The sequence below is a fragment of the Pelophylax lessonae genome (genome assembly GCF_965119305.1).
Source record: "Pelophylax lessonae genome assembly, chromosome: 4".
Taxonomy (NCBI): Eukaryota; Metazoa; Chordata; class Amphibia; order Anura; family Ranidae; genus Pelophylax; species Pelophylax lessonae.
The window spans coordinates 188,324,140-188,336,198 of NC_138771.1; the positions used below are offsets into that span (position 1 = coordinate 188,324,140).

The following is a 12,059-nucleotide window of genomic DNA, read 5'->3' on the forward strand; positions in this document are numbered from 1 at the left end:
TGCTATACTGTATGTACACGGATCAGCCATAACATTATGACCACTGATAAAGGGAATATCTCGTTACAATGGCATCTGAAAATTGGTGGGATATATTAGGCAGCAAGTGAACATGTTGTCCATGAAGTTGATGTGGTGAAAGTAGAAAAAAATGGGGATCGCAGTTTGTTGTGTTTGGGGCAGTGAAGCCCATGGTGACCCATGTCCGCAGCCAAAAGCTTCTACAACACTTGAACATCAGAACTGGACTACGGAGCAGTGGAAGAAGGTGGCCTGGTCTGATGAATCACGTTTTCTTTTTCTTGGCTGGGTGTGTGTGCGTCACTTACCTGGGACAGAGATGGCACCAGGATGTGGTATAAGAAGTCAAGTCGGCAGAGGCAGTGTAATGTTTTGGGCAATGTTTTTCTGGGAAACCTTGGGTCCTGCCATTCATGTGGATGTTACTTTGGTGTCCATGACTCAATGGGTCAGGGCTGTTTTAGCAAAAGGAGGCCACCATACTCAATATTAGGTGGGTGGTCTTAATGTTATGACTGATCAGTGTATGTATGCATTATGAACCTTGATTTCATGCGTTATCTTGCATTGGGCCAAGGAAGCCTATTCGCTTCATGTGATGTGTCAATACATCTAAATGCACAAAAAATGTTCTTGCACTATATTTTGTCAATACAGTACATTACAATGCACAAGGCATTTACAACGATGTATTTTGGTACACTGTTGTGTAAGCATTTGTTATTCTGCATTTGCGCCTTGGGGTTCTCTTAGTACATGTTTCAGTTAAGGTCGGGCACATACAGACAAAAAAAAATCTGATTGTTGGTATAAGAAATCAACTATACCCAAAATTGTGGGTAATGTTGTCAGTTGTAATGAAGGAACTAGCAGTGGGGAAGCAATGGCAAGGTGAGTATAAGTCAGTTGAAGGGTAAGGTAACAGTGTCTCTTTAATGCTGTGGCTGGGCTTTTGGTGTGTACTAAGCTTCCAGATAATCTGTGATTTGCTTAAATGCAGAAAAACAACAAGTATACCTAATTATCCACTCCCCCTTCTATTTAAAATCACCTTCTTTCAACCACTAGCCTATTTATCTGCCAGAGAGGAAGTGAAATACCTAGTTCTTCTGGATATGAAGGAGCATATGGCTATCTCCTATTCTTCTCTAAATGTAGTGCTATTGTGTTCACAACAAGCTTTTCAGTCTCAGGGAGTTTAAGAGGACACGTGGCCACACAAAGAGTTTGGGGGAGAAGTGGTTTAACCTTAAGCTGCATAGGGGTTTTTTCCCTGTCAGGGCAGTAAGAATGTGGAACTCTCTTCCACAATTGGTGGTGTCAGTGGGGAGTTTTGATATTTTTAATAGACTCTTGGACGTGCATCTTAAAGGACATGACATACATTTGGGATATGGGAAATGATCATCAACACTGACAAACGTACACCTACACAGGTTGAAATGGTTGCCTTTATTCAACCTTAACCAATATGTAACTATGCAACTTGGAGGCCGAGTCTTTAACCCTCTATAAGCTCCAACCAGAATAATTAGAAAAATTAAATATGACCAGTTCCAGGGACAGCTATCCACATCTTTAGTAGTACATCAAATCTTGTAGTACATCAAATCAAGTCAAAATAAAAAACCTCTCAAGGACCAAGAGGCACAGGACTTTTAAGGATGTGGAAATATCACTGAGGCCAGCACATACACAATTCCTTTATAAAAAAAAATGTGCTTTATTGTACACATAGTTAAAATCCAAACAGATTGTAAAAACATATGTAGCACCACCCCCGCAGGAGCTGCTGATTATATTATTGGGTCTACACCCTGCCTAACAACCCAATCAAATTGGCTCGATCCCTCCTCAGGCACAACTGACCCAGAATAGGACTGGACTATCAAATAGATACACAGGTTGGAATACAATACTTCACTATGCAACAATACCTTGTTACCTTCTTGAATAGTAGTCCTTCTGGGTGACACAATGGAACAACGCACAAGATTGTAATTAACCAAACTTAGTTTACTATGTATCAAATTGAATAGGGGAGATACAATACAATACAATACAAGTCCATAAAAGGTTATTTAAAACAGCTTTAAAAAGGTAAAAGAATACCCCCACACTCCTCCTGCATTAAGGCTAGACACAGTACCAGGTAGGTGGGCCTATCTGAGTCCCTCCCCCAGAGTTCTCTTCTTTCTTGTTGATCTTCGCTAGCAAGGTTATTGAATAGAGCTCATTTGTAATCCAGATTAGGAATAAAGATCAAGAAAGAAAAAACAACGAGCTGTTAGTTGTCACCGCAGGGTGTCTGCGTAACTGAGCAATAACTTCTGCGAGAGAGATAAGCCTCTGGCGACTCCTTTACAGACCTTATTGTTTGTCTATGAGTCTCCTGAGAGAGTATGGTGATAAACCCCGGGGTTTTATCACCTCCTGCTGCGCTACCGCTATCTGTAGATAAAACTGTCTCTTCAGCAGATAAAGTCAGTTATTGGGCATGTGCCCTCTCACCAACAGAAGTTTCTCCTTCGCGCGCTTCCACTGCGGTCTCAGTCCTTTGGCTATATGCCAGCCGCGCGGGGTCCTTCTGGCGGATGACTTCCGGTCTCGGCAAACAGCAGTATGACCTCCAGGAATGTGCCTCGTGCTTGAGATGGGACGGTTCCACGTCGTCCCTCCAGGCTAAAAGGCTCTGGCCCAATATCCAGTGTCAGTCCTTCACTCTCGCTCGCTGGTTCCTCAGAATCCAGCGCAGAAAGGCCCCCCCCTTCGCGCGCTTCTCTCTTCCTTTAAATAACCTCCCCCATAGTGCCGTGCGGTGCAGCCGTGCACCCTGGATCTTGCAAAGCAGCCTGGGAGATGTAGTTTCTTCATCTTGTGAAAAGGAAGTCACAGCCCGGGAAATTCCATGCAGCTACCACTAGAGGGAGCCTAGTTCCTTCCCACATATCAAACAGTGTCTTTAGGCATGTTTAACCCCGCTACACACTCCCCCCACTTGAGAAACTTTGGTCCCCAAAGAGGTCAACAGTATGTACCCTAGTGCATAGGTTGGCATTATACAACAAAAACATTAACATTTTGCTGAAATAAGTCAATCTGAATACATCCAATTTTGTATTCTAATAGCAGTGCAACAGTAAAACGATAAAGTGCAATTAATAAACAAATAAGTGATTTCTACAGTGTTAATATAGTGCTGATTTCTAGTGCTTTTATATAGTGCTCCTTTAAAAAGCACATGTGCCTTTGCAATTTCTTAAACACTTACATCTTAAAGTTTGTGTTGAAAAAAAAACATCAAAAGGTGAGAAAGAGAAAAAAACATATAGTGAGGTCAGAGCAACAAAATGTGCGCAAACATTAACTCACAAAGTAAACCAAATTGTGAACATCAAAAACTGTGCTTATTATAATGGCCAAACCCAATATCCTTATGTACAAACTTAAATGCAAACGTTTTCTACTTCAATACTTTGTTCTCATGATCTCTCACAGACCCCCCAAAACTTGGGTGGCTTGTACAGTTGTGCCTGGGGGTGAGCTAGGGTTGTCCCCCACCAAATCTACAGTGGAGGAACTAGGCTGGTCAGGAGATCTTTTGGAGGTAAAAACAGCTTCTTCCAAAACATTCACCCAATTGATCATAGGTCAGTCTCTTAGGTGGGTGAATGACTCTCCTTTCCCTCTGTTCCCGTGGAGGCATGCTCTCAGAGGTGCTAGGATCAGGCACTTCTGAGGATTCTTCAATGTCCCCCTCCTCATGTTCCAACACAGAGGAACCTGATGGTTCAAGAGAGGTCAGTTCTTCTTCAGAGAAGGGTGCAACCTCCTCCTCAGGATCTTCATCCTCAGCTGCTTCTTCTGGAAGCATATGAAAGGGTATGAATTCAGGGGCTTCTGCCCGAAGGGCTCCTCTATCAGCCAAGTCAGATGAAGACAGGGAGGCAGGTGTGGGTTCTGGCAACTGAGATGACCACAACCAGTCGGGTACCTCCTCTTCATCTTCCAAATCTTCAGATGGAGAACTTCCCTCTCCCTCATCTGGGAGCGTCGTCTGAGATCTGGTAACTGGTCTGGACCGGCGAGAAGTCGAAGGGGCCTCTGACAAGTCTTCCACAGGGGGCATACGAACCGCTTCAGAGAGAGGCAGCAAATGGTTCCGATGCCAAGCCTTCAATGGACCCACACTTCCTTCAGGCCGAATTTGGTACACAGGAAGGTTTGGCAGTTGCTTGCAGATAACATAAGGTTGGGACTTCCAGCGGTCTGCCAACTTGTGTTTTCCCGGGACACCCAAGTTTCTCAACAAAACCCTGTCCCCTGGTTGCAGGTCATGGATCCGAACTTTTAGGTCGAAATTTTTTTTATTCCGCAGTCCACGTTGATCAGATGTGGCCTGAGCCTTGTCATAGGCCGCTTTCAGACTCTTCCGCAGTCGGTCCACATATCCTCTATGCGATGCTGAAGAGGTATGATCAGGCGAAATGCCAAAGGCCAAATCCACTGGCAACCGAGCCTCCCTTCCAAACATCAGCCGATAAGGGGAATATCCAGTAGCATCACTGACAGTGCTGTTGTAGGCATGCACAATGGCAGCTACGTGCTTGCCCCAATGCTGTTTCTTCTCTGAGCTCAAAGTCCCCAACATATCCAAAAGAGTCCTGTTAAATCGTTCAGGCTGGGCATCCCCCTGTGGATGGTAGGGAGTGGTTCTAGTCTTTTGAATGCCTAACATATCTAACAGTCTCTTGATCAGTCTGCTTTCAAAGTCCCTTCCCTGATCAGAATGGAGGCGTTGTGGTAACCCATAATGTACAAAGAACTTCTCTACAAGAACTTTGGCTACCGTTGAGGCCTTCTGATCCCTTGTTGGGAATGCTTGAGCATATCTGGTAAAATGGTCTGTTACCACAAGGACATTCCCCTGGCCACTCAGATCAGGCTCTAAGCAAAGGAAATCAATGCACACCAGCTCCATGGGTCCCTGACTTTGTAGATGGCCCATTGGGGCTGCTTGACGTGGCAGAGTCTTCCTCTGTATACACCGGACACAAGAATGACAGTATCCTTCAACTTCGGCCCTCATACAAGGCCAGTAGAACCTGTCCCTGACAAGCTGAAAGGTTCTTTCGGGCCCCAGATGGCCATGATTATCATGAAGAGCGGCCAGAACTCCCTCTCTGTATTTAGCTGGTAAGAACAGTTGCCACTTCTCCTCCAGATCTTCAGATGGACCTCTCCGGTAGGCCACTCCTTCTCTGATCTGTAACCGGGTCCACTCTCTATGCAACAGACGGGCCCCCTGAGGGGAGTCAGTTAGAAGCAACTCAGGGCTCTGGATCTCCAGAGCTTCCAAGAGAAGTTTTCCCAAAGGGTCTTCCAACTGCTCCTTCCGCAAGTCCCTTTTGGACAGCCGGGGCAAACCCTCCCCTTCAACTTGGGTCACCTGGCAGTAGCATTTGGGTACTCCGATAGCCGAAACCCCAATCTCTTCTGCTCTTGACCCTCCTCGGGATCGAAATTCAGTTCCCTGATATAGGGCACGCACCCCTTCTGGAGCCAAATGAGTCCATTCTTCCGCAGGTTCCTGTGGAACATGCAACCTTCTGGATAGGGCATCTGCATCCCTATTTCCGATTCCTGGCCGATACTTCAGGCTAAAATTGAAGCTAGAGAGGGCAGCCAACCATCGATGTCCTGTTGCATCCAGCTTGGCCGTAGTCAACAGATAGGTGAGGGGATTATTATCTGTCTTGACAATGAATTCAGCTCCGTACAGGTAGTCTTTCAATTTGTCAACCACTGCCCACTTCAAGGCCAAGAATTCAAGTTTGTGAGTAGGATAATTCCTTTCAGCAGGCAATAGGCTTCTGCTCACATAGGCAACAGGTCGCAGATGACCCTCATGCTCCTGATAAAGTACCCCCCCCAGCCCATCTCGGCTGGCATCAACATGCAGTTCATATGGTTTTGTGGGGTCCGCATAGGCCAACACAGGGGCAGTGGTTAGGGTTTCCTTCAGCTGGACAAAGGCCCCTTCGCATTCCGGGGTCCACTGATCCTGGATGGATTCCTTAGCCTTCCGGGGGCCTATGGTGGACTTCGCCGGCTTTACCAACTCAGGGACATCATCTTCTTCATTCTTCAGGAGCTCATTTAGGGGTCGGGCAATCTGGGCGAACCCCTCCACAAACCTCCTGTAATAGGAGCAAAAGCCCAAGAATGACCGGAGTTCGGTCACATTTGTGGGTCTCGGCCAGGAAGCAACAGCATCCAGCTTGTCCGGGTCAGTGGCCACCCCTTCTTCAGACACGATATGGCCCAGGTAATGGACCGAGGACTGATAGAATTGGCACTTCTCAGGAGAAAGTTTCAGACCTTCTTCATGTAGCCTCTTCAAGACCTTTTCCAACCTCTCCTCATGTTCTTCTAAAGTTCTGCCAAACACGATAACATCATCCAAGTATACCAGTACCTCTATCAAATTCATATCTCCAACGGTCCTCTCCATCAGCCTTTGGAAGGTAGCAGGGGCCCCGGACAACCCCTGAGGCATGCGATTGAACTCAAAGAACCCCACAGGGGTGATGAAGGCTGTTTTCTCCCGATCTTCAGGGTGCATGGGGATCTGATAATACCCACTCTTTAAGTCCATCACACTGAACCACTTCGCCCCTGACAGACTCTGTAGGGCATCTTCGATTCGAGGAGTGGTATACTGGTCTGGGATGGTTCTTCTGTTCAGCGTTCGGTAGTCGATACAAAGCCTCAAAGATCCATTTTTCTTCCGGACTACCACTATCGGGGAAGCATACGGGCTCCTGGATTCTCGGATAATCCCGATCTTTTTGAGCTCTGCCAGCTGTTGACGTAGATCTTCTAAGTCACCTAAGGGGACTCGCCGGACTCTCTCCCTGAAAGGCTTGTCCTCACTCAGGCGGATCTTATGAGTGGCGCTCCTGGCACATCCCACGTCAAACTCGTCCTTAGAGAATATTTCCCTACATCGAGCAAGTTGTGCCTTGGCCCTCTTCACCCATTCCGGCGGGAGGGCAGCGTTTCCAGAGCAAAGCTCCTCTATAACCGCTTCACCCTGTTCCTTTTCTTTGAAATCAATGGGGGCAACTGGGGTAGCCGGGTTGACTTGGCCCAGGAGCACTCTGGCCGGTACCTTCACTGGTGTAATAGAGGTGTTTCTGACACTCACTAAAACCCTTCCACGGTTTTCCTGTAACACCTTCAAAGGGATCACCTCAGGGATCACTTCTATCCCTCTCTGTCTCTCCTTTTGACCTGATTCAAAGATAATGAAGGGACCCGGCTGTTGCCATGTGAGTTTAACAGAAGCCTTAAAACAGGCCACCTCTCCTGGCTGTAAGACCTTTTCTGCTCTATCCAGCTTCCAGAGTCGTCCAACTCCTTCTGCGGGGGTCTCTTGCTCCAACACTAATCGTTGGTAGGCCTGCCGTAGCATGGGATGGATCCTTGGCGCCTGAGCACCTTGTCCCTGGACCAGTTGTATCAGAAGGCGCCTTACCAGGTCAGTGTTTGTTCCTACGATGAGAGAGCTTTTGTTGGCCCCTGGTGGACGAGGACAGACCACCGCTAAGGTGTCGAAGGTTTCCGCTTCACCAGCCACTGATGGATCAAAGGTCAACTTGATTGGCAGATACCCGTCATAGGGAAAACTTTGGGTCCCAATACCCCATATCTCCAGGTCTTCCAACTTCTGCAAAGGTAGATGGGTAAGATATTTATCATAGAAGTCTCTATACAAAAGAGTCACCTGGGCCCCTGTGTCAAGGAGGGCTCTTGTGTAAATTCCTTCCACCTGAACCGAGACCACTGGGGAGGGCCCGACCAAGTTAGTTGGGAATTCTCTTGATGTAGCCTGGTTGTCTGATTCAGTTCTCTGTACCCTGGCCCTCTTCTCCTTTTTCTTCCTTGATCTGGGCCCCCGCTGAACCCGGTGTGCATTGACTTTCCTTCCCTCAGTAACCCGGAGTCTAGAACTGGGGGTATTATATTTGGGTCTGACCCCCTGACTCAGTTTCCCTGATCCTGCACCACTTCTGGAGTCCCTTAAGACTGGCGGACACCCGGTTGACTCCTTCACCGGTGTCCTCTGAAGTTTCCCGCTGGCTCGCGAAGTTTCGCGGCAGCATTTCCTGAGCTGGGACATACCCTTCTAACATGCCCAACTCCCCCGCAGTTGAAACAAGTTAACAATCTTGCAGGCCGTGGCTCTGGATCTGTGCTGAGACTAACAGGTTCATCTGGCCTCTCCGATATACTCCCCTTGGGTAGAGTGGATACCTGACCAGTCAGGATGGACACCATTTCTATCAACTGAGACACTTGGGTCTTTAGGAGTTCAACTTGAGAGTCACCCTCTTCCACACTTATCACTCCAACCCGGGCAGTTGAGTCAAACTGCCGACTTTTCTTCTTGTTGTCCAACATAACCTCTTCCTCTCTGACCATTCGAATCAGATCGGGGTATTCTAGAATGCCGCCATCTCGACGAGTTCGTAACAGTATGGCAATGGGATCTAAAGGTTGAGCCCCTTTCAGAACCTGTCGTGCACGAGTCTCATCTATTTTCCGGTGGTCTATTCCTTTCTTTAACAGAATCTGGTGGATAATCCTATCCAGACGTTTAATGAATTCGGACAACTTCTCCCCCTCTTCTTGATAACAGTGGTCCAACTGGTAGAGAAGTTCAGCCGCGTTCTCCGTCCGACCAAACACATCTTGCAGAATGTCCAAATAATCCTGTGCAGTGCAGTTCTTCTTGCTAAGCTTTAGATTACGTACAGCCTCTAATGCAGGTCCCCTTAAACTCTCTGTGATTCTCTGCTTCTTGTGCTGTTCTGGTACCTCCCATTCCTCCAAAGCCTGAGTGGCGGTATCTAACCACTCTTCGAACCCATCTTCTGCTGAAGGCACAGGCTGTTTCCCAGAGAATGTCCGGAGCTTCCTATATCCAGTCATCAAATAGCTCGAGGAGTCCCTACTACATTTTGCCACAATCTCCCCAAGAACAGCACACAGTTCTGAGCTAAAAGTCGACAAAGGTGATGACTCAGGATGCCCTTCTTGGACACCTTTTTCTTGGCTGGATACCCCAGGGGTGGTGGATGAGGGACCCGCAATAGGAACTCCTGGATGTATCAGGAAAAGTTCTGTTTGGTCAGTAGTTTTTACACTGTTTCCGTTGAAATAATCAGGGACCCCCTTCCTCCACTCACACAGTGCATACGTGTGTGGGACAGTGGTGTCAGTTTTCATGTCAATCACCCAAAATTTCCTGTCTGTGGATAGTGCCCTCAAAACAGGGAGGAGCTTTTCTTCAGTCCAGGCTTCTCCCTTGATTTCAACCACCAGGCCATTTTCCACTATGACATTCTCTTCCTTGCACCACTCAGCAGCAGCGACAGGATCCATTTCTGCGTGGGAGGGAATTCTATGGCTGAGAGGGTTGTATTGCAGGACTGTAGAAATCCCGGACGAGCCCCCACGTGTAGCACCACCCCCGCAGGAGCTGCTGATTATATTATTGGGTCTACACCCTGCCTAACAACCCAATCAAATTGGCTCGATCCCTCCTCAGGCACAACTGACCCAGAATAGGACTGGACTATCAAATAGATACACAGGTTGGAATACAATACTTCACTATGCAACAATACCTTGTTACCTTCTTGAATAGTAGTCCTTCTGGGTGACACAATGGAACAACGCACAAGATTGTAATTAACCAAACTTAGTTTACTATGTATCAAATTGAATAGGGGAGATACAATACAATACAATACAAGTCCATAAAAGGTTATTTAAAACAGCTTTAAAAAGGTAAAAGAATACCCCCACACTCCTCCTGCATTAAGGCTAGACACAGTACCAGGTAGGTGGGCCTATCTGAGTCCCTCCCCCAGAGTTCTCTTCTTTCTTGTTGATCTTCGCTAGCAAGGTTATTGAATAGAGCTCATTTGTAATCCAGATTAGGAATAAAGATCAAGAAAGAAAAAACAACGAGCTGTTAGTTGTCACCGCAGGGTGTCTGCGTAACTGAGCAATAACTTCTGCGAGAGAGATAAGCCTCTGGGGACTCCTTTACAGACCTTATTGTTTGTCTATGAGTCTCCTGAGAGAGTATGGTGATAAACCCCGGGGTTTTATCACCTCCTGCTGCGCTACCGCTATCTGTAGATAAAACTGTCTCTTCAGCAGATAAAGTCAGTTATTGGGCATGTGCCCTCTCACCAACAGAAGTTTCTCCTTCGCGCGCTTCCACTGCGGTCTCAGTCCTTTGGCTATATGCCAGCCGCGCGGGGTCCTTCTGGCGGATGACTTCCGGTCTCGGCAAACAGCAGTATGACCTCCAGGAATGTGCCTCGTGCTTGAGATGGGACGGTTCCACGTCGTCCCTCCAGGCTAAAAGGCTCTGGCCCAATATCCAGTGTCAGTCCTTCACTCTCGCTCGCTGGTTCCTCAGAATCCAGCGCAGAAAGGCCCCCCCCCTTCGCGCGCTTCTCTCTTCCTTTAAATAACCTCCCCCATAGTGCCGTGCGGTGCAGCCGTGCACCCTGGATCTTGCAAAGCAGCCTGGGAGATGTAGTTTCTTCATCTTGTGAAAAGGAAGTCACAGCCCGGGAAATTCCATGCAGCTACCACTAGAGGGAGCCTAGTTCCTTCCCACATATCAAACAGTGTCTTTAGGCATGTTTAACCCCGCTACACATACAATTTATACAAACTTATATTGGACACCACAGCTCAATGTTACAACTTGAAAGTGTGTCATGAGGCCAGTTTTTGTTTTATATTAAACAATTTTCCAACGCATTTCACATAATATTTCTGCTTTTCCAGGGAATCTTTTTATATGCTTCAAAATATTATCAAAGTTCAAAAAAAGAAAAAAATATATAATCCACTCCATATTTTTTATATATTATTACAATACATTGAACCATAACCACTTGATAAAATAGTGTGCTTACCCATTGTAGCAATAAAGGGTATATATGGATCTTCCAATATGCAAGGAAAGGAGAATTTTGGAATGGCCACTTCCCCCCGGTAATAACCAGGGCTGGGTTGGATGAACTCTGGACTGCACACTGAATGGAATATGAACTATTGAGGACTGCAACATCCATGTACTACAATATAATATAAGATAAACTATAGTTGGGTCTGTACACCTATGATGTTTGCTTACTAAACACTAAACAAAGGGAGGAAATGGAGGGGAAGAGGACCAACACCATTCATCCTAACTAGAGGAGATACAACCACAACCACATAACGACATCTTGCATTCATCTATTGCCACATCCCAACATACATAACCTACATATCTATCAGTTGTCCTGCAGTAAAAGCAACAAAATATCGTTAGCACTAATACACCCCAACTGAACACCCATCCACACAGACTCACCCCTCACACTCACACACACACACATATAGATGCCTTCTCACAGCCCAACCTCCCACACGTCCCATCCCTCCAAACACACCATAAACACCACATCTCAAACTACTAAACCCAATAGCATACAAACATAGTCTATCCAACTGACCTGTCCCACCTAATGGCTACATACACAAATCTAACCTAATTAAGCCCAAATCCACCCACTACATGGCTGACCCTCTAATCAACCCCAACCCACCTTACCCCACAGCCACCGCACTACCTCCCTCACTCACCACACATACCCACATCATACCCCCCACACAATCATTCTTAAAAGGCCTTTGCCTCTTGGCCCTTGAGAGGTTTTTAATTTAGACCAGAATAATTTTAAATTAGTAAGCACTTTTTTGTCTTTGCTTCAGCAGGGGAAAAAAAAGATTAGTATACACAGAGTTTACTAGAGGACAATTAAGTAAACCCGTTTCTTTGCCCTGGTTGGTTTAAAGTGCAGGTTTTTAACCTACAGAATAAAACTTAAAGGGGAACTTTCCACATAACAACTTGATATAAAATAATGTTCTTTAGGAAAGTACATACATTCCACATT

General features: G+C 46.5%; 1 protein-coding gene across 9 annotated transcripts in view; it reads left to right on the top strand.

Moving 5' to 3' along the window:
• The window catches only part of MAGI2 (membrane associated guanylate kinase, WW and PDZ domain containing 2), a 1,130,869-nt gene that overhangs the window by 451,473 nt on the left and 667,337 nt on the right, over window positions 1-12,059 (top strand). The gene's annotated exons all lie outside the window — the stretch shown is intronic.